The sequence below is a fragment of the Sciurus carolinensis genome, chromosome 1 (genome assembly GCF_902686445.1).
Source record: "Sciurus carolinensis chromosome 1, mSciCar1.2, whole genome shotgun sequence".
Classification (NCBI taxonomy): domain Eukaryota; kingdom Metazoa; phylum Chordata; class Mammalia; order Rodentia; family Sciuridae; genus Sciurus; species Sciurus carolinensis.
Genome location: NC_062213.1, coordinates 30,850,746 through 30,872,503, shown reverse-complemented (window position 1 = coordinate 30,872,503; position 21,758 = coordinate 30,850,746).

Genomic DNA, 21,758 nt, shown 5'->3' with positions numbered 1-21,758 from the left:
AAATAGAACTCAAATCACTGAAAGTAGCTCAAATCATTGTCATTTGAGTTTTCTGTTAAAGTTAGCTCTGGAAATACAGTCTTGATTTAGCAGAGAAAACTATGGCTATTGCGAATGCCTACAAATTATGTTCACACTAAAATCAGGGCATTTTGTATTAAAAATTAGCTTTCATCAAAATTGTACTCAGAGAAAAAGTTTTATGGTTAAACTTCTTTTAAAAGAGGAAAACTATTGAATGAAAACTAACAAAACAAATTTTCTCTTCTACTTTTATATGAAAATTAATATCCATAAAAAATAAAAATGGTATTTTTCATTCATTAAAAACTGGAAACATTTGTCAAGAGCTTCTGAGACAGGAATTGCCACTAACCAATGCACAGCTGAAACCAAAAGTAATAAAAGAGATCATACAGGGAAAGTCAAAACAGAACACTTCACTCAATATGTAGCCCTACTACAAAGCTTGGGGATTTTTTTTTTTTTTTTTTTTTTACTCAAAATGGAAGAAGTCTACCCAGGATTTCTAGGAACCAGGAAAATTTTGCTCCATGCCATTCCACTGATATTCTTTCTATATCTATTCCAGAGCTCCCATTCCCAGTTAGGCAATTTAATTGGGGCCAGAGAAGAAAAAGTACCAATTAACATCAAGGGATGTATCATCAGTGATGGAAATGGACTTAGAAGAACCATGAAAATAGTATACAAAAGGAGCCATAGTTTTATAATTAATCTATATAATGAGAGGATTCCCTGCCTACTGCTTCAGATTACACAAGAATAAAGTTGAGTCCCACAACGAGTCCAAGGAGAATCAACTCAGTTAATGGATCCATGTGAAATAAAGAATAGAATTCTAAAGTCTTGGCTAAAGATGAGTTTCATTAGCCAGCTATCCACCTTAAGATTTCAGAAAAAAAATGCTTATAAACAAATACAGAGAAGAAGCGTAAAAATCTACTTGACCTTATATATAAAAATTCAAAGCTGGGATAGACTTTTCTCAAAGAATTTTTAAAAATGGAAAAACCTTGCACAAGAAATTTGGTAAGTCTTGGGAACTTAAACATGTAAGTACATTGATCTCAAGATTCAGGAAAAATAAACTTTAGAAAAAGCTTTGCTTAAGAAAATAAAAAGTCATTTTTAGAAATTATTGACTTAATTAAATGGTAAGCAGCATACGAATGAGAAATGCTGAGTATCACACAGAAATAGAGCTGGAGGATATAAAAGATTGAATAAGGAGATAAAATGCAATGTCAAAATTTATGATAAAGAGTAAAGTACATAAATATCTCTGAAGAAAAGCAAAGCTATCCTTTAGAGAGATATTTCTTGGAAAGCAGAAGAAAGAGTTCTTTCAATCATGAATTGAAGATGAGAAGAGTCATGATAGAGGAGAATGAAAATCTCTTCTACATTTCATAGTTTACTCTTGAATTGAAAAAAATTTGATGAGCCCATATGAAAAAATATTAATAGAAGAAAACTCTCCTAAGTCAAAGTCTTGGATTTGGAGAATAAAAATTATTTTTAAAAAGTCTACTCTCAACTATACACTGAAGATCACTATGAAAGTTTTTTTTTTGAAAAAAACAAAGTCAGTATAAATTGTATGTGATAAAGTGCCATTTTTCTAAGATAGGCAGTGGGGAGACACCAAAACACACACAAAGACATACAAACACATATGTATTATTTACATCTTCTCCTTTACATACACGTATCTTATACATACACATATGATTTTATTTCTTAAAATGAGAGAATAATAACCCTTTTATTATGGTTACCTATTATGAGGTAAAGAGAATAACGTTAAGAGGAAGAGAAGTTAGAATTCCTTAAAAAATAGCTTGTTCTGTTGATTTCACCTTGACACTGTTCAAAACTATATATAATTATTAAAAATAAAATAAAAATTTAAAATACTTGAAAATAAAGAGAAAAATTAAACAAATGAACCTTACTGTGGAGACCATTTGGTGTAATAACTCCACAGATAAGCAATTCCAGTTTACTTTAAAATTCACACATTCAACTTAACAGGATTCAGGGAAAGTCAAAAACAGTTGGAAAAAAGGCTGTTGGGGGTCACGGTATTGGGGTGGAGTTATTATTGTCATTATGAGTTGTCCATGTATATATTTCAGAATGAATCAAGTGAATAATTACAAGTGAATAATTATATTGAGACTTAAATACCAGACATAGTGGAAAAGAGATAAATGAGCTTGTTAGTAAGATTGATGAGATTAGGGGGAAACCTTCTGGTACTGAATTTGAATAGGAGGTGTCAGTAATAAACACAAGGATGTATTTTTTCTTTTCTTTTTTATTCCTTAATTATAATGCTTACATTTTAACATCTTTATTGGAATATGATCAATATACAAAAAACTGTACATATTTAATGTATATAATTTCATGAGGTTGTACATATGCAAATATCCATGATAGCATGATAACAATCAAGAGTCAAAAATACTCAACCTTCTAAAGTTTCTTTGTGTCCCTCTGTTTTTGTTCAATTGTTTTTTGTTTTTCAGGGTAAACTTAGCATGAGATCTACTCTATCAGTACAAAGTTTCAGTCAAGTGAGATGAATAAATTCTGGAGAGTACAGCAGTGCTTACACTTAAAAATATAGGACTTTGCAATATAAATTCCTTCTAATGATACAAACTCATTTCCTAGTTCTGTTTACTGAAATGGCCTAGAAGACATGATCAGTCTACTAGCAATGACAGCAACAGGTTGCTATCTTAAATGATCATTTCTCAGTTTTAAAAAATTGGTTATTAGAGAAAAAAATTAATAGAAGACTCTCCTGAGTCAAAGTCATGGATTTGGAAAATAAAAATTATTTTTAAAATGTCTACTCTCAACTATACACTGAAGATCACTATGAAAGTTTTTGGGTTTTAAAAAAAAAACAAAGTCAGTATAAATTGGAGAATAACCAATTTTTTAAAAGATTTTTTATTGGTTCTTTGCAGTTATACATGACAGTAGGATCTATTATGATATAATTATACAAACATGGAATATATCTTAATCTAATTAGGACCCCATTGTTGTGGGTGCACATGATGGTATACACTTAGGTATTTTCTTATATACTTAGGAAAATTATGTTAGATTCATTCCACTGTCTTTCCTTTTCCTATCCCCCTCCCTTCCCTTCATTCCCCCTGTCTATTCTACTGATTCTTCCCCTCTCCTGTTTATTGTGGTTTAGTGTCCACATTATCAGGGAAAACATTCGACCTTTGATTTTTTTAAAATTGGCTTATTTCACTTAGCATGATATTCTCTAGATCCATCCATTTACTGGCAAATGTCATAAAGTCATTCTTCTTCATGGCTGAGTAACATTCCATTGTGTATATATTCTACAATTTCTTTATCCATTCATCTGTTGAAGGGTACCTAGGTTTTCTCCTTAACTGAGCTATTGTGAATTGCTCTGCTATAAACATTAATGTGGCTGTGTCACTGTAGTATACTGATATTAAATCCTTCGGATAACTGGAAATCTCATGCAAAAACATATAAGACAAATCTGCAATATTTTGTTATGCTAGATATCAATGCAGTACCATGCCAAAGGGCATAGGAGGTCAACTTGATGAAGCTCTCACTAGCTCTGGGGTAATTTGAGCATCAATAAGGAACATAATGCAATGCATGAAAAGCATTAAATATGTTTACCTCCATGGGTTAAGACACACACACACACACACACACACACACACACACACACATTTACATTTGTCACCACCAGAGGAGGTTAAGATACCAAATATGTAACTGTCAAGTCCCAAGCTCTGAAGTTAACAAATTGAAGAACTGATGTGTAGTTCTACTGAGTTCAAAATCCTGAAAACTAAGCAAATTGATAATATAAGTTCCAGTTTAAGGTCAAAAGAAGACCAATGGCCAGTTCTATGTTCAGGAAGGCAAAATTCCCTTTCTTTTTTTGTTCTAGTAAGGTCTTCAATTGATTTAAGGAGGTATACCCACATAAAGTAGAGCAATTCACTTTACTCAGCCTACCAACCAAATGTTAATCTCATCCAGAACACTCTCAAAGGCATACCAGGACAACATATAACCAAATATTGGTTAACCCATGGCCCAGACAAGTTGACTCATAAAATTTACTATCACAGTACACAAAGGTTTTAAAAACAGACATGAAACAAATAATCATAAAATAAAATAAATTGGAATACTTTAAGATTAAAAACTTAATAAAATATTTTCTAAAAACCTTTTGTTTAAAGATTAAAAACTTTAACAATAAAGTTTTGTTTAAAAATATATGATTAAATGAGTAAAAAGGCAATCTGCAATATAGGAAAGAATCTGACAAAGGATTCTTACTAATAATATATAAAGAACTCCTATTAATAATTAAGCAAAAGGACAGATAGCCTAAACAAGCAAATATTTGAACAGGTACTTTAACAAAATATATATGTATATATATTCAATGAACATCTAGAAAGTTGCTTAACTTTATTATTTGATAGGGAATTAAACTTCTCAATGCATAGTGTTACATACTCATCTTTTTTTTATTGTATACAAATGGGATACATGTTGTTTCTCTATTTGTACATAGAGTCAAGGCATACCATTTGTGTAATCATACGTTTACATAGGGCAATGATGTTTATTTTTTTCCCTTCCCCCCCACCCCTCCCACCCCTCTTTTCCCTCTATACAGTCCTTCTTTCCTTCATTCTTACCGCTCTCCTTATCCCTAACCCTAAACCTAACCCTAAACCTAATGCTCACCCCTCCCACCCCCCATTATATGTCCTCATCCGCTTATCAGCGAGATCATTCGTCCTTTAGTTTTTTGAGATTGGCTTATCTCACTTAGCATGATATTCTCCAATTTCATCCATTTGCCTACAAATGCCATAATTTTATCATTCTTCATTGCGGAGTAATATTCCATTGTATATATATGCCACAGTTTCTTTATCCATTCATCAATTGAAGGGCATCTAGGTTGGTTCCACAATCTGGCTATGGTGAATTGAGCAGCAATGAACATTGATGTGGCTGTATCTCTGTAGTATGCTGATTTTAAGTCCTTTGGGTATAGGCCAAGGAGTGGGATAGCTGGGTCAAATGGTGGTTCCATTCCAAGCTTTCTGAGGAATCTCCATACTGCTTTCCAGAGTGGCTGCACTAATTTGCAACCCCACCAGCAATGTATGAGTGTTCCTTTTTCACCACATCCTCGCCAACACCTATTGTTGCTTGTATTCTTGATAATCGCCATTCTAATTGGGGTGAGATGAAATCTTAGGGTAGTTTTGATTTGCATTTCCCTTATTACTAGGGATGTTGAACATTTTTTCATATATCTGTTGATTACTTGTACATCTTCTTCTGTGAAGTGTCTGTTCATTTCCTTAGCCCATTTGTTGATTGGATTATTTGTATTCTTCGTGTAGAGTTTTTTGAGTTCTTTATAGATTCTGGAAATTAGCGCTCTATCTGAGGTATGGTTGGCAAAGATATTCTCCCACTCTGTAGGCTCTCTCTTCACATTTCTGATAGTTTCCTTTGCTGAGAGAAAGCTTTTGAGTTTGAATCTATCCCAGTTGTTGATTCTTGCTTTTATTTCTTGTGCTGTGGGAGTCCTGTTAAGGAAGTCTGATCCTAAGCCAACAAGTTGAAGATTTGGACCTACTTTTTCTTCTATAAGATGCAGGGTCTCTGGTCTGATTCCGAGGTCCTTGATCCATTTTGAGTTGAGTTTTGTGTAGGGTGAGAGATAGGGGTTTAATTTCATTCTATTGCATATGGTTTTCCAGTTTTCCCAGCACCATTTGTTGAAGAGGCTATCTTTTCTCCATTGCATATTTTTGGAACCTTTGTCTAGTATGAGAAAATTGTATTTATTTGGGTTTGTGTCCATGTCCTCTATTCTGTACCATTGATCTACCTGTCTATTTTGGTACCAATACCATCCGTTTTTGTTACTATTGCTTTGTAGTAGAGTTGAAGATCTGGTATTGCAATACCTCCTGCTTTGCTCTTGCTACTGAGGATTGCTTTAGCTATTCTAGGTTTTTTATTCTTCCAGATGAATTTCATAATTGCTTGCTCTATTTCTGCAAGGTACATCATTGGGATTTTAATTGGAATTGCATTGAATCTGTATAGCACTTTAGGTAGTATAGCCATTTTGACAATATTAATTCTGCCTATCCAGGAACATGGGAGATCTTTCCATCTTCTAAGGTTTTCTTTAATTTCTTTCTTTAGTGTTCTGTAGTTCTCATTGTAGAGGTCTTTCACCTCTTTTGTGAGATTGATTCCCAAGTATTTTATTTTTTTCGATGCTATTGTGAATGGGGTAGTTTTCCTAATTTCTCTTTCTGAAGATTCATCACATGTATAAAAATGCATTGGATTTATGAGCATTGATCTTGTAACCTGCTACTTTACTAAATTCACTTATGAGTTCTAAAAGTTTTCTGGTGGAATTTCCAGGTTCCTCTAAATATATAATCATGTACATACTCATCATAATGGCTAAAATTAAAACTAAGAGTTGAAAATCTCAAACACCATAGTAAGTGAAAATTGGTATAACCGCTTTAGAAAAGTAGTGGTATTGAAAACCCAGCAATTCAGCTTCTAGATATATATTTTAGAAATGAATTCACATGTTTATAAAAAGACAAAAATGTTGAGTGCAATTCTATTTAGTATATACATGTATATGTACATGCACACACACAAACATATATATGTACATACATGTTAGACACAACTCACCTCTGGTGTTTTAGTCAGAACAGTAGTACCCTTGGGGTGAGCATAGAGACTAGAAAAAGACATAAGTGTGGCTAGCTTCTGGGATGCTGATACTGTTCTATTTCTGTCTCTGGTTTCTACTATAGGTAAGTAATACGGATAATTTAGTTTTTTAAAAAGCTATCATTCCCTACAATAATTCTCTGTGCATTTTCCTCAATATTATAAATATGTTAATTTTTTTATTATATTTTTAAAATAGTTTTTAAAGAACTGTGATGAAACCTTTGGTTGTAAGGAAACAAAAGTATCATTTATATATGATGTTAATGTTGGCATATAAAATCCAAAAGAAGTAATTATGATAATAAGATAATTTCATATGATAACTGGTATCTTATTTAAAATTAACATATTTTATTAAATTTGAGTAGGTAAAGCTTATACATAATGACAAAAAATCTTTAAACAATACAAAGCATACATACTGAAAACTAAATCTCCTTCCCACTTTTGCCCCACAATTTCCTATCTTCTACATAGAGGCAACCATGGTCATTAGGTTCCTGTTGGTTTCTTAGATACACTTTTGTTTTATATATATATAGACATGAGAAATAGATGATAGATAGATAAATAGTTACCTTCAATATTTAGTAGCATATTAATGCACTTTCTTCTGTAACTCGTTTTTCTCATTTATCTTGAAAATATGTCAATATGTATCAAGTTGTTTTGTACTTAAACATACCCATAATATTTCATTTAATCAATTCCCCACTGATAGACATTTAGATAATTTCTAAAATTTAGCTCAGATGAAGTACTTAAGCAGTAAAATTTCCATTAGATAATGCCAAGCTCATTTTCCTATGAGGTCCACTAATTTATACTTTTAATAACAATCTATGAAAGTGCCTGTTTACCTTTAGTATTGACCATATCATCTACTATTTTATCCTTTCCTATTTGATAGAAGAAAAAATAGTATCTCAGTAAGGAAACCAATGTGCATTTCTTTTAAAAGTCTAGAAATTGATCACTTTTTAATTTTGTGTCAATTTCTATTTCTATAAATGGATGTAATTTTCTTTGTTGACTAAGATATTACTTTTCTTATTGAATTTCAGATACTCTTTGTGTGTTGCATAAACTGGTTTCTTATGTGTTGCAAACATTTCTCTTAGTTTATGATTTGTCTTTGAAAATTATAGATATCTATAGATACAGACATTGGTACAGAGTGAAAGCAATCACTTTTATAATCTTGATGTTTTGGCATAGTTGGAGATATTTTCCTCAATGAACTGTAATTACTTTAAATTTTGTCCCAGGTTTTCTTCTACTACTTATAAAAATTCACATGACCCTTGTTGTAAGGAATGACTAGGAATGAAAATATTCTTTTATGTATAAGCATCCATTTGTCCCACTTTTTTGAAAAATTGTTTTTTTTGTTGAAAAAAAAGCAATTATTCTCAAAATATTTGAAATAAGATGTGTTTGTATTTCTTAAGATACACTAAATAAATATCTTTCTTATAAAATGTAGAAAAATATGATTTATAATGGAAAATATACAACAGAAAAATATTTCATAATAAACAATACATGAAACATCTAAAGACAAACTAATCAGAATGTACAGATCATATATTAGAAAATTTTGAAGAGTTCTTAGGATTATAAAAAATAGAATTAAGAAAGATAAAACATTGAATAAGAAAATGTATCAATTACTTCATACCCTTTCTCCCAAAATGCGTACATATCTTTTTTGTGTAATTAAGCTTTTAATATTATTACAACCAGAATAAATATAGTATCTTTGTCTGCTTAAAAATAATCCATCTTCAAGGTTCAATGAATTTTAAAAGTAAAGAATTTTATGAAAATATAATCATAAAATCTACATTACATAATATTAAAATGTATTTCAAAATTATGATAATTAGGGTATGTGGTATTACACCAAAAATACACTATACCAATAGCCTACTACAATAGAAAACAAAGAAATATACTGTGGTATAAAGCTGTTAAAGGCATAAGAGTAGTTATAGCGTAGGTGTCAAAAATAGGTGTAAATAGAATAAGATGTTTTACTAAAAGAGAGAAGTAAGATTAAAAATCAGTGAATAACAGTGAAATAATGAGGAAAACAAGAATAAAGATAATATATGACTAAATAAATAACTAAAGCAGATGAATGATAAAATTCCTTAATTCAAAAACTACTTTCTAGAAACACTTGAAAAATAGGAGAAAATAACAATAATGTGAATTTTCAAAGCATTTTCTAAATCACTTCCACCAAATTTTAGTCTAGATGTTTGAATCAACTATTTCTTTCAAAGTTCCAAAGAGCACATAATTATCATGAGAATACTCACAGGATACTTGGTCCCCAGAAAAGCCTAGAACACTTTCCAACATGTCTTATTAAATTAACCATAACCTTGACACCAAAACCTGGTGGAGAGAGCAGCCCATCACAGTTGAATGAGAGATAGCTTTCTCTTTCCTTTTGGTTAGGTGGCCTTCTGTGCACCACCTCATGCCATTAATTACCTGTCCAATAGAACAGGATTAGTGGGGGTCCAACTGAAAAGCAGATGGCTCACTCAGCTGGAAACTTTGCAGACTCTCTGAAGAAAGGAGCATTCGGTGAATTGGGGCAGGGTGAAGGCAACCAATGCATGATTTTGAGACACACAGGAGCCAGCAATATTTGGAAACTATCATGGCTCCCTGAAGGGACAAAAGATATCTCAAGAAAGAGCTAGGGCCATGGAGGAGAGGCTGCCTGTCAGAAACTTTAACTGTGAAAAGCCATGGCACTCCCTGAACCCTGGCAAGCTATGAGGGGAGGAAAACCAGCATGCTGAAATATTCCCCCATTGCTGCCTTTTAGGCTTCAGCTAGTGATTTTCCTTGGCTAACTCCAGGAAGAAGGCTGAAGGCAAGGAAACCAGGTAAGAGTCAGGAAGAGGTCTATCAGCACAAAGGGCAGGGCAGATAAAGGCTGAGAATCAGTGAAGAGAGGATTTCTCTCAAAATCATGTGCCCTGTTTCAAGAGCTATGGCAAGCAGCAACTGTCTAGGTCCCAAGCCAGGAGATATAAGTATGTAGGATCATAAACTGAAAACCCCCTTCCCTCTAAAATTTTCTCAATCAGAAATGAAACCCAAACTCTTTTCATCCTATCTCAGTTACTCACTGCACAGTGAACTTCTCACCTCCTGCAACCCTGCCTCTGAAAGACTGATTTCAAGCATTCCACACTGACTTGCTTTCACAGTCTAAGGTCTCCACCTGGAGGAACACCCAGATGATTCTTCCACCTAATAAAGGTCTCTAAAACACACACACACACACACACACACACACACACACACACACACACACACTCTTTCCTGTCCTAACTTTCCCGTTCCTAGGATAGATTCTATGATCCCAGTATTTTAATACTTCTTTTAAAATACTTCCATTGTCTGGTTTCTTGCTTCCTTCTATGCAACTTGTTGTCAAGAACTGTGGAGTAGAGTGCCTACTTTTATTCTACTTGCAAGCCGACAAATCAGCATGCCACAACTTTATGAATCATGCCTCCTGCAAAAGTGATAAAGAATTTTTCTGTTATTCAGAAAGAGTGATAGCCGTAGCATCTGACTTTCTCCTGGTCCCCTAGTCCCAGTTCCCACAGAGTGACATACAAAGGATCAGATGATACCTGCATAATCAGTGTGTGGCATGGACAAGCCCTAATCCTAATGGACCTGAATCTTGTCTAACAGTCATTAAGCAGGCCCATTACAATAAAAACCTTATCTTTATTAAGCTAGTAAATATGTCAGTCCTTTACTCTGGAGGGAGTCATGATTTCTATTTAACAAGCAACTCTAAAATGATAACTCTAGAGCAAATTATAGTCAGTGCCTCTATTCATAATCTGTGCAAAAATATGACAGTCCGGTGGAGAATTTTCCCCCAACACTCGTCTCTGCCTGTGTCCGTGCAGTTATGTCATCCAACTGGGCTAAGAGATTTCACTTTCTCACATTGTGACTTTCTTTTTACTAGGTCGTGATCATAAGCCTACAAACACCTTCATTTCTCATTTTAAATATAAAAACCCAAATTCTCCTCCATCTAAATCAAATTCTCTGCTGCTTTTCAGAGTAAAACTTCCTAACTTGCTTCCTCTACTTCCTTAGCCCTACCTTATTCTCTTGGCCTCTTTATACAATATCTTTCTCATCTTTCTTGTCAAATAAGCATATTGTCATAATCACAGATATTTCTCCAACTTTGCCAAAACCTACCCAAACACATTCAAAAGAGTCAGTGTCCTTTCTTCATCTGACTTTTGTGAGATCAGCACTATTGGAGACTTAATCTTTGAATTTTCTTTTCAATCTCCATACTGGACCTTCTGTTTCTATCCACTGTGTTGGTGTCATGAGTGTGAGTCTTGTCAGTCACACAGGGCCCACCTCTTGGAAGGACCTCACACTCAGATTAATGCTTTGTTATTTCCATCTTGAAGTTCTTATTAATTTTTGGACAAAGGGTCCTGGGTTTTTATTCTACAGTGGTCTTCTCAAATTCTGTGACAGTTCTGTCTATCCTAAAATATTATAGTGCTTTAAAGATTCAGTCTTTTCTTCACCCTTCACAGGCACTTTCCAGATCATTCCCTCTGAGTCTATTGTTTTAAATACTTTGTTCTAGCAACCCTCTTAAGTTTTCTCTAACATGAACTTCTCCTCTGAGTTAATCATGAAAGCCAAATTCTTGATGATGAATGCCCATCTCAAAATTTATATGTCCAAATAAAAACATATGCTGTCCTCTTCTCTGCAAAATTTCCTTCGCCAAGATTCCTGCATGACAATCCGTCAAGTTGCTGAAGCACCAAACCTGACATCCTCCTTTATATCTCCCTGTTCTCATCCCAATGTACAATCCTTAGCCAAATCCTGTCTGTTATCTCCAACTGTGTCTCAAGTCTGTTCACCTCTAAACATATCCACTGCTCCCATCAACTACTCATGCCTCCTCAGACTACAGCAAAAGCCCCATTTCTTGGATTCTTTTTTTCCTTTTATTTCTTACAATTTATTATTTATAGAACAGCCTAGATAATTTTTAAGATTTTCTTAAACATTTTATTTTTTAAAAATTAGGCATTATACAAGTATAAAAAACAATATGAAAAATTTCCATATAAACTTCCTTCAGATTTTCCAAATAACATTTTTACCACAGTGGCTTCATCATTCATATATATAGAGATACATAAAATTATATTATATACATCATTTGCATATGAACATAATGCACTCATAGATTTTATATCATATATATCCTTGTGTGTGTGTGCATATATATATATGTATATATACATATATATATACATATATATATCCATTGTTACTCTTTCTTAAATGTCATTTGGGAGTAATTTGCAGGTATGATATTCACTTACCTCTATGCATACCAATGTGCATTTCCCTAAAACAAGAATATGCTCTGAATTAACAATAATCAGGAAATTAACATTGATAAAATACTATTTTCTATCTATGGATCTTAACCAAATTTGGTCAATTGTTCCAATAACATCTCTAAAAGAAAATTATTTTTTTCTGATCCAGAAACTAGGCCAAGATCTACTTTGCATTCAATTACCACAATTCTTTAGTTTTATTTAATCCAAAACATTTTGTTCTGCTATAAAGTAAGGAAGTCACAAAGAATGGTGGAGACATGTCAGAGGACAGAGGGATCAGTTTGGTGAATTTGAGAATTAAAATAATTCATTATAATAACATTATAATCCATTGAATGAAACAAGAATCCCTAAGTCCATACTGATAAAAATAAACAAGCCAAAAAGTAAACATAATGAAAAAAGTGGCAAACCCCTCCAGTAAGTAGAATGTCACTAAATATAGAAGAAATAATGAAATCTGAAAATTATCAATGAATGGAATACTACATGCTTGGCACTATGCAGGATGCTGAAGATACAACATTATCAAAAAGTACACATTGTCACTGAGATGATGAGATAATGCCTAAGCTCCTGAGACTTCATATGTACGGCCTTCATGACCTGGACACCTCAGGTTTCTCCACTGTGATCTGTATTTGCCTCATGGCTTTTCACTCCAGCCAGGCTGAACTAATTTGAATTTCATTGTCAAGCGATTTCGCACACCCTTTCACACATTAATTATTCACTCCCATTTGTAGCTAACAAATGTATTACTTCTTGTAGAAAATTCTCTTCATTCTTCCATGACCACTGACATGTGTCTACCTACAGTCTTATTTAAACATTCTGTCTTATTACACTATTTTCTCTGTATTTTAATAGTTTCTTAACTAATTTTTTCAACTACTTGTCCTTTTTTATTAGTAGCAAAATTTATTTTAGAGCAATTTTAGATTTATAGAAAAATTAAGCACAAATACAGAGTTCTCAAATACTCTCTCTTATCTCCCCCTCAATTTTCTCTATTGTTCACAACTTGCATTCATATGGCACATTTGTTACATTTGGTGAATCAATAATTATCCATTATTATTATGAAGTTTACCATTTATATTAGAGTTTGCTTCTTGAGGATGATTTCCAGAGACACCACCATAGTACATAAAAAAATTGTCAGTTAAATGAATAAATGAAAACAAATAAATCCAATATCTAGCAAGTAAAAAATGCATAAAGGGAAAAAATGAGAAGTTCCATTTGGTCAGAGTAACATGGATAGGAAGGATTGGAGAACAGAATGAAAAGTTTGGGACCAGATTTATAGGATATTGAGTGCAGAGTTGGAACTTTATTCTGAAACAAACCCCAGTAGGAAAACTGTTTCTCATCTGCTTGGGATTACTACTTCCAACTCACATAAAGGAAGATGCAAAGCTTAATCCCATCACTCATTTCTACTACAACCTAACATCTTCAGTTTTTCTATTGTTTGCTCAAAATTTGTTGTGTCATGAAAACAAATATCATTGTGCATTCTTTGTACGAATATTTCAATTCTCTCCACTCAACCACTGCTGAGCAAAGTTTCTCTTTACCCATCTGCATTTCTTTCTTTGGAGAAATTCAAATTGCTAATACACAATTTTATTATGAATCAATATAATAACCTATAGTAAAATTATTTAAATTAACGTAACTATCACCTTTGAATCAGCCACCACACACACACACAATATGCCTAGCAAGATATATCTTTAGCACAATAAAATGCAGACCTTACAAATGCAATGTTCACTAATCCTTTCCCAGATGTATTGAGCTCCTCCTGTGGATCAAGAAAGGAAGAGGAAAATTTTGAGAAGTATTAATGACCATAGAACTCTATGGTTTTATGGTTGTTACCAGTATTGTTTTGAAAGTTTTTTTTAATATTAAACTTGGAATTATAGAAATGTTAGTGGTCCTCCTTCTTCTCTAATCTTCAAAGGATAAAAAATGTCTGTTATGCTTCAGAAAATGAGAAGCATAACACTTAATATTACTGTTTACTTAAACTGAAATGCTCAGCTGTTTGGACTAAACAATGTTAGCTCTAAACATTTCAAAACATAATGGGGGGTGGGAAGGGTTAGTGTTGGGGTTGGAGTTGGGTTTAGGGAGGGGGGCAGGAATGGAGGAAGGAAGGACTGTATAGATGGAGGGGAGGGGTGGGAGGGGTGGGGGGGAAGGGAAAAAATGGCAGAATGAATCAAACAACATTACCCTATGTAAATTTATGATTACACAAATGGTATGCCTTTACGCCATGTACAGACAGAGAAACAACATGTATCCCATTTGTTTACAATAAAAAAAAAAGAAAAAGAAAAAAAAATAAACATTTCAAAAGATGGGAAGGATGCCATTCATTTTTCAAAATGGCCAGTACCACTCTTGGTTTTCAACTCTCACAAGAACAGGAAAACTGGTGCCGAATTGCTTTCAGAATCCTAGAGAGAAACAGTGCTAAACATACAGTTCACAGGGATGAGCAGTGAGTCTTGCTCTAGTCTTTTTGAATGAAGTTTTTAGTAAGGGGTAATTCTTCAAAAGAAAAATACTAAGATTTCTTTCAAATATTTAACTTTCAAAGGATGTGTTTATTTGTATTTTTTTTTTTTTTTACAAATACTAGGTCTTTCTTTGTGCATATATCTTCAAAAAAATTAAAAAATTTTTTACATTCTTGGTAATTCAGATATCTTCTATCTTGTCATTTTACTTTTTTTTCACATTTTGTATATTCTGGATTCTGTTATTTTGATTCTTGAAGTGTCTAAAGTTTGAGTAGGAAGGATTGTGGAAAATCTTTTCAAATGGCAGAGTTCTTACCAGTAAACCACCATAAAATGATGATACACTTATGTTAACAGCACCCCTTCTCTTCCTTTTGAGAGAAGCAGGAGAGAATTCTAAAAGTTCACAGTTTGATTCTCAGACCTTTAAAAATTCAAGGGTAATTTTTTTAAACAAAAGGAAAAAAAGTAGAAAAGGATGAAGAAGGGAAAGAAAGTAAAATGAGGGGGAAAAAAGTGTTTTCCTGCCTTCAGAACCATATCCAAAACACCTTTTTTATTTTTATATTTTTTATTTGTTCTATTTAGCTATACATGACAATAGAATGCGTTTATGCATTTTGATAGATCATACATAAATGGGAGTATAATTTCTCATTTTTCTGATTGTACATGTTGTAGGATCACATCAGTCATGCAGTCATATATGTACACGAGATAATAATGTCTGCTTCACTCTATTACCTTATCTAGTCCCATACCCCTTCCTCTCCCTTCACTTACCTCTACCTAAAGTAACTCTATTCTTCTCTAGCGTTGCCCCCTTATTGTGAACTAACATCTGCATATCAGAGAAAACATTCAGCCTTTGGTTTTTTGGGTTGGTTTATTTCACTTAGAATGATATTCTCCAACTCCATCCATTTACCAGCAAATGCCATAATTTCATTCTTCTTTAAAGCTGAATAATATTCCATTGTATATGTATACTGCATTTTCTTTATGCATCATCTATTGAAGAACATGGTTGATTACATACTTTAGCTATTGTGAATTGAGCTGCCATAAACATTGATGTAGCTGTGTCACTGTAGTATGTTGATTTTAAGTCCTGTGGTATAAAATGGTGGTTTCATTCCAAGTTAAATGGTGGTTCCATTTCAAGTTTTTTGAGGAATCTTCATACTGCTTTCCATAATGGTAGCACCAATTTGCATTCCCACCAGCAATGTATGAGTGTACCTTTTTCCCCACATCTTCACCAGTTTATTGTTGCTTGTATTCTTGATAACTGCCATCCTGATTGGAGTGAGAATCTTAGAGTAGTTTTGATTTGCACTCCTCTAATTACTAGAGATGATGAACATTTTTCTCATATATTTGTTGATTGATTGTATATCTTCTTCTGTGAAGTGTCAGTTCAGTTCCTTAGCCCGTTTATTGATTGTTGTGGTTTTTTTTTTTTATTTTTGGTGTTAAGTTTTTTGAGTTCTTTATTTATCCTAGAGATTAATGCTTTATCTGAGGTGTATGTGGTAAAGATTTACCACATGTGCCAATACCATGCTATTTTCATTACTATAGCTCTGTAGTATAGTTTGAGGTCTGGCATTATGATACCTCCTGCCTCACTTTATTTGCTAAGGATTGCTTTGGCTGTTTTTGTTCTCTTAATTTTCCAAATAAATTTCATGGGTTTTTTTTTTTTCTAGTTCTATGAAGAATGCCATTGGAAATTTTAATAGGAATTGCATTAAAATTGTATAACACTTTTATTGTATGACCATTTTGACAATATTAATACTGCCTATCCAGGATCATGGGAAGTCTTTCCATCTTCTAAGGTCTTCAATTCCTTTCTTTAGTGTTCTGTAGTTTTCATTGCAGAGGTCTTTCACCTCTTTTGTTAGATTGATTCCCAAGTTTTTTTTTTTTGTTTTTTGTTTTTGAGGCTATTGTGATTGGATAGTTTTCTTAATTTCTCTTTCAGTGGATTCATTACTGATGTATAGGTATGCATTTGATTTATGGATATTGATTTTATATCCTGCTACTTTGCTGAATTCATTTATTAGTTCTAGAAGTTTTTGATGGAATTTTTTTGGGGACTTCTAAATATAGAATCATGTCATCAGCCCATAGTGACAGTTTGAGTTCTTTACCTGTTGGTAGAACTTTAATTTCTTTCTTCTAATTGATCTGGGTAGAGTTTCAAGGACAATGTTGAATAAAAGTGGTGAAAGAGGGCATTTTTGTCTTGTTCTAATTTTTAGAGGGAATGCTTTCAATTTTTCTCCATTTAGAACTATGTTGGCCTTGGGTTTAGCATATATGGCTTTTGCAATGTTGAGGTATGTTTCTACTGTCCCTAGTTTTTCTAGTGTTTTGAACATGAAGAGTTGCTGTGTTTTATCAAATGCTTTTATTGCATCTATTGAAATGATCATATGATTCTTGTTTTTAAGTCTATTGATATCATGAATTATGTTTATTGATTTCCATATATTGAATCAACCCTGCATCCCCAAAAACATTTTGAGGAAAATCTTAAATTTTGTTTGGAAGTAGCCATGTGTATGTATATCATAGGCAACAACTACATCAAAAAGTGGAAAATTATTTATTTTTCTCTATTGACATCCCCATTCTTATTTCTGAAAATCCACCCATGCTCAGACTGGAAGTTTAATGCAAAAAAATTGGGGGGGGATTTAAACTATTTTTTCCCACAGTTCTGTGGGTTGGTGATTCAGGTTGGGCTCAATGGTTCTGCTTTGTGTCAGGCTCAGTCCATCTAGAATGGGACTCTCGTGTCTCTAGTGCTGGCTGTTGGATTGACTGGGAACTGGCTGACTACAGTGTTTTAGAATGACTAACTCACCTGAATTATCAGTTTTCTTCTATGTATCTCCTACCCACCTACCCAGGTTAGTGTCTGGCTAACTCGGAATGCTGAAGAATCTATATGTAAAAGAAGAAGCACACAAAAACCAGGTAATACAACGCCCAGATCAAAGAATAATTTCATCCTTTTAAATCTAATTTTTTAAGAAATATACTTTATAATGCTCCCGCTGCCACTGGTAGTGATTCTTCTGATGGATCTGAGCCAGGTAAATGGAAAACCTTCTGTGAAGGATTCACCAGATGCTATTAGGATAGTCATGATTCATGGGAGGAGGCCAAAATATCAAAATTAACAGGAGTTTTAAAGAAATTGATTCCAGATCTCATGGATGATTTCATGGGGTTCAAGACTTAAGTAAAGGAAATAACTATAAATGTGATAGAAATAGCAAGAACTAGAATCAGGCCTAGAGCCCAAAAATGTGACTGACTTCCTGAAATCTCATTGTAAAATGTTAACAGATGAGGGACTGCTTCTTATTAATAAGCAAAGAAGTGTTTTAAGATGGAATCTCCTCCTGGTGAAGATGATGTGAACATTGTTGAAATGACAACAAAGGATTTAGAATATTACAGAAACTTAGTTGATAAAGTAGTGGTGGGGGATTTCATGCAATTTTAACAAAGCCCTGTTATATTTAAGTACAACTCTGACAATGCATACTGCTTCATAATTGTCTTTTATCCATGATAAGAAACTGAGGTCTTGGCAGTAAAGTGTGATCATAATGTATTGATTTCAAATGTTGACTTCTGCATTATCAATATCTCATTTTACTAAAAGGCAATTACATTTTAAAAAAATAGAACCTAAGATTGTCACACTACAGTAGAACAACAATTCTGTTAAGAAAGGGATGTCCTCAAATAAGTCATCTTTATTAGACATTTCAGAAACAGAATAACAGGTAAAGTGCAGGAATGCATTTTGACTTGTCAGAAAAGGGATATATAGGATAAAAAGACATGCTAAAGCTCTTAAGTAGAGAAATAATAAGATCTGGGTATTCCAGGAAATAAATGCCATTTTTATCTTAGAAAAGAAGTTTCAGATAGGTGAATGCTTCAGATAGAATTTTTTTAGAAACACCTACAAAATCATTTTATCTGATGTTAACACAGGAGCAACCTCCTCACCTGGTGCTAAGTGGGTCAGGGAGGAGGGGAGGAAACATGATTTAATAGATTAAATTAATTTTCAACCAACATTCTTCCTTCTGAGAATTTTCTTATCTAACTTGCCCAATGGTCATGGCTATTTCTATGATATACTAATATGATATACTAAAGATCATCACCCAAAATCCTGAAGATATTTAATTATTTTTCCTCTTATAGACTTGTTTTTTAAAAGTATAAATATTAAAGAACATTTATGTAGGTATTTTAACTCAATAAAATGAGGATGAAAAGTTAAGAAGCCATTAGGCATTGGTCAGGTCACTCAAAGCCATTTTGCTTTACCAGATATCAAATAAATCTTAGTGGTCTTTTAAACAGATTTTGATGTGTTGGGGAAACCTGAAGTGAATGATTCCCTGGTTTTAGGATAGACAGTTTACATGCCCCTGAGGTAAGTCATGATTGGTCTAATTATGTTGATCTAATTCTCATTCTCCTTTTCATGGATTGATCTGAGGATGCCACCTCATTCTATCTAAGGTGACAATGGAAAGTCTGTCAGAGAGGCCATCTTTTAAAAAGAAAAGACTCATAAGAAGGAAATGTTTTGCTCCTTTTCTCTCTTTTTGGCCTGGACTTCTGAAAATTTGTCTGAAAGTTCAGTTACTAACCATATGATCATGAGATAATAAACATCAAACTTATTTTCAGAAAAAAAAAAAAATGTGAATCAGAGCAGAAACTTGAAGCCCCTGGATCACCAAGACATTACTTTAAAGAAGAGATGGGATCAACCATCTCTCTCATATTTGTCTCACTTTTTGTAACAAGACAAACATTGATCCTACTTACTCAAACCACTGTTAAGTCAGATTTTATATTATTTACTATTGAGGCATTATCAACTGATATAGAAACTTTCAGGTAAACCAATAGTTATTTGTTAATAGTAGTGTTGATGGACATCAATTGAAGACTTCCAGAAAACACACAGATGATCAAATAAAGTCAAGTTTATTGTCATTGCAACAAGGGAACCTCAGGGACAATTCCGTAAGAGGGTGTTAATAGGGATGTATGGGAGGTGAAAGGCTATGTCAAGTAATTTTGGCAGGGGTTATAAAAAGTACCAACTTAATCTGGGTTGTTTTCTCTCAGGAGCTAGAGATAATTCCGTGACTGGATATATAAATGACTCTTATCTAGGATATGGGGGAGCATAGTGGGGCTGGCTTATAATTAATAATCAGGCAGTCTGATATTAGCCAAGAAAGGGGTTTCTCAACTTTTTTCTGCATTTGTTTACTGTTCTGTTTGGTCCGTGCTCAGTCATGATCACGGGGAGGTCTAACTTTTGTCTTACTCCATCAAGGTGCTCTGCAAAAAGGGTTTTGTGGTTGTGGTGCCAGGTCCACGGCCTGCCAAGGGAAGACCTGACTAAGCCTCCTCCTGGCGCTAGGGGGTGTGCTACTCTTTGTCGCTAGATTTTTTTTTTCCCCTTTGGGATGGGGTGCGCTGGGGGAGGGGCAGAGGGTTGATATATAGCATTATTCCTCAACTGTTCATACATTTAAAATTTATTTGTAAATATCCACTTATTTTAAAAGTACTCCAGAAAATTCAGAAGTGGAATGATAGAAATCTAGGCAAAGAAAGCAGCAAAGAGGGTAAACAACAGAGTAGGTATTAAAAACACATTTCTTTCTTTTGGGGAGGAGGTGGTGGGGGCGGGTACTGGGGATTGAGTCCAGAGCTTCACATGTGTCAGGCAAGTTTTCTATGGCTGAGCTATGTTCCCAGTCCAAAATACATTTCTAAGAAATAATATATGCAAGAACAAAATAAATTCTTATGACCAATTAGATACATGTGACAAAGGAAAAACTGGAACTGAAACTAGATTTTTAGCCTAGGAGACCAGATGAATAGAAATCACATGAATCCAAATAGGAAGTTTAAGAGATAAGAAGACTCTGGCCAATATGGTGAATTCAATTTTAAAATATAAAAGTTGCAATATCTCCAGGACATCCAGGTGGAAATTCCTGGAAGGTAATGGGAAATTGAACCCTGTCACACAAGCAAGAAGCTAGCATTGGAGAATTTGGAAGGAGGAAATGAGATTTTCCAGAAATAGATTGTGGGCTGTGATGTGCATTGATTTAAATGTGCAATAAAAATTATAAGCATCCTATATTTTCATTCGTAAAAACACAACAGCATCAAGAGTTGAATTGTTTTGGAATTTGACTAACATAACAAAGAAAACTTTGCTACCTGTCTCTTATAGGAAATCTTCCTGAACCAAAAATGTTAGCTCTGCTCAGCTCATTAAATGCATTTAACCCCTGAATTGCATTGATGCTTAGGTATGTGTGTCTCTCCCAGCTCTGTCTATGCCATTGTCATCTAACTCAAAATCTAATCTCCCACAGGAAATTAAACTGCTTATTTTTTCTGCTAGGGAAATGATTTCAAATGGAAGTTTCACCCAGGTGCTTGGTATGCTTTTCACAGTCTCCAGCACAGCCCACACATATGTGGGTTCTTAATAGTGGCTGGTGGCTGTTCTATGTTGTTGTTATTCAGGTCAGAAAAGGCTTTATCACTTAGGGTTTATTTTTAATACCACTTCCAAGAGGCTCCAATGTTGTGACTGAGAGCAGGGGCCCTACTGTGTTTTGGATGAGTTTTATCAAAAGAATATGATTCTTCTATCTACCAGCCTCAATTAGGAACAGACTTTGTTTCTTCCTCTCAATTGTCCCATTTGAATTGGAACTTGAAAAGAGGTGACTCATCTTCAGCTATACCTGCCATGTATTGGTTTGGGTAAGAACGATTTTTTAAAAACAGAAAGCTCTTGGATATT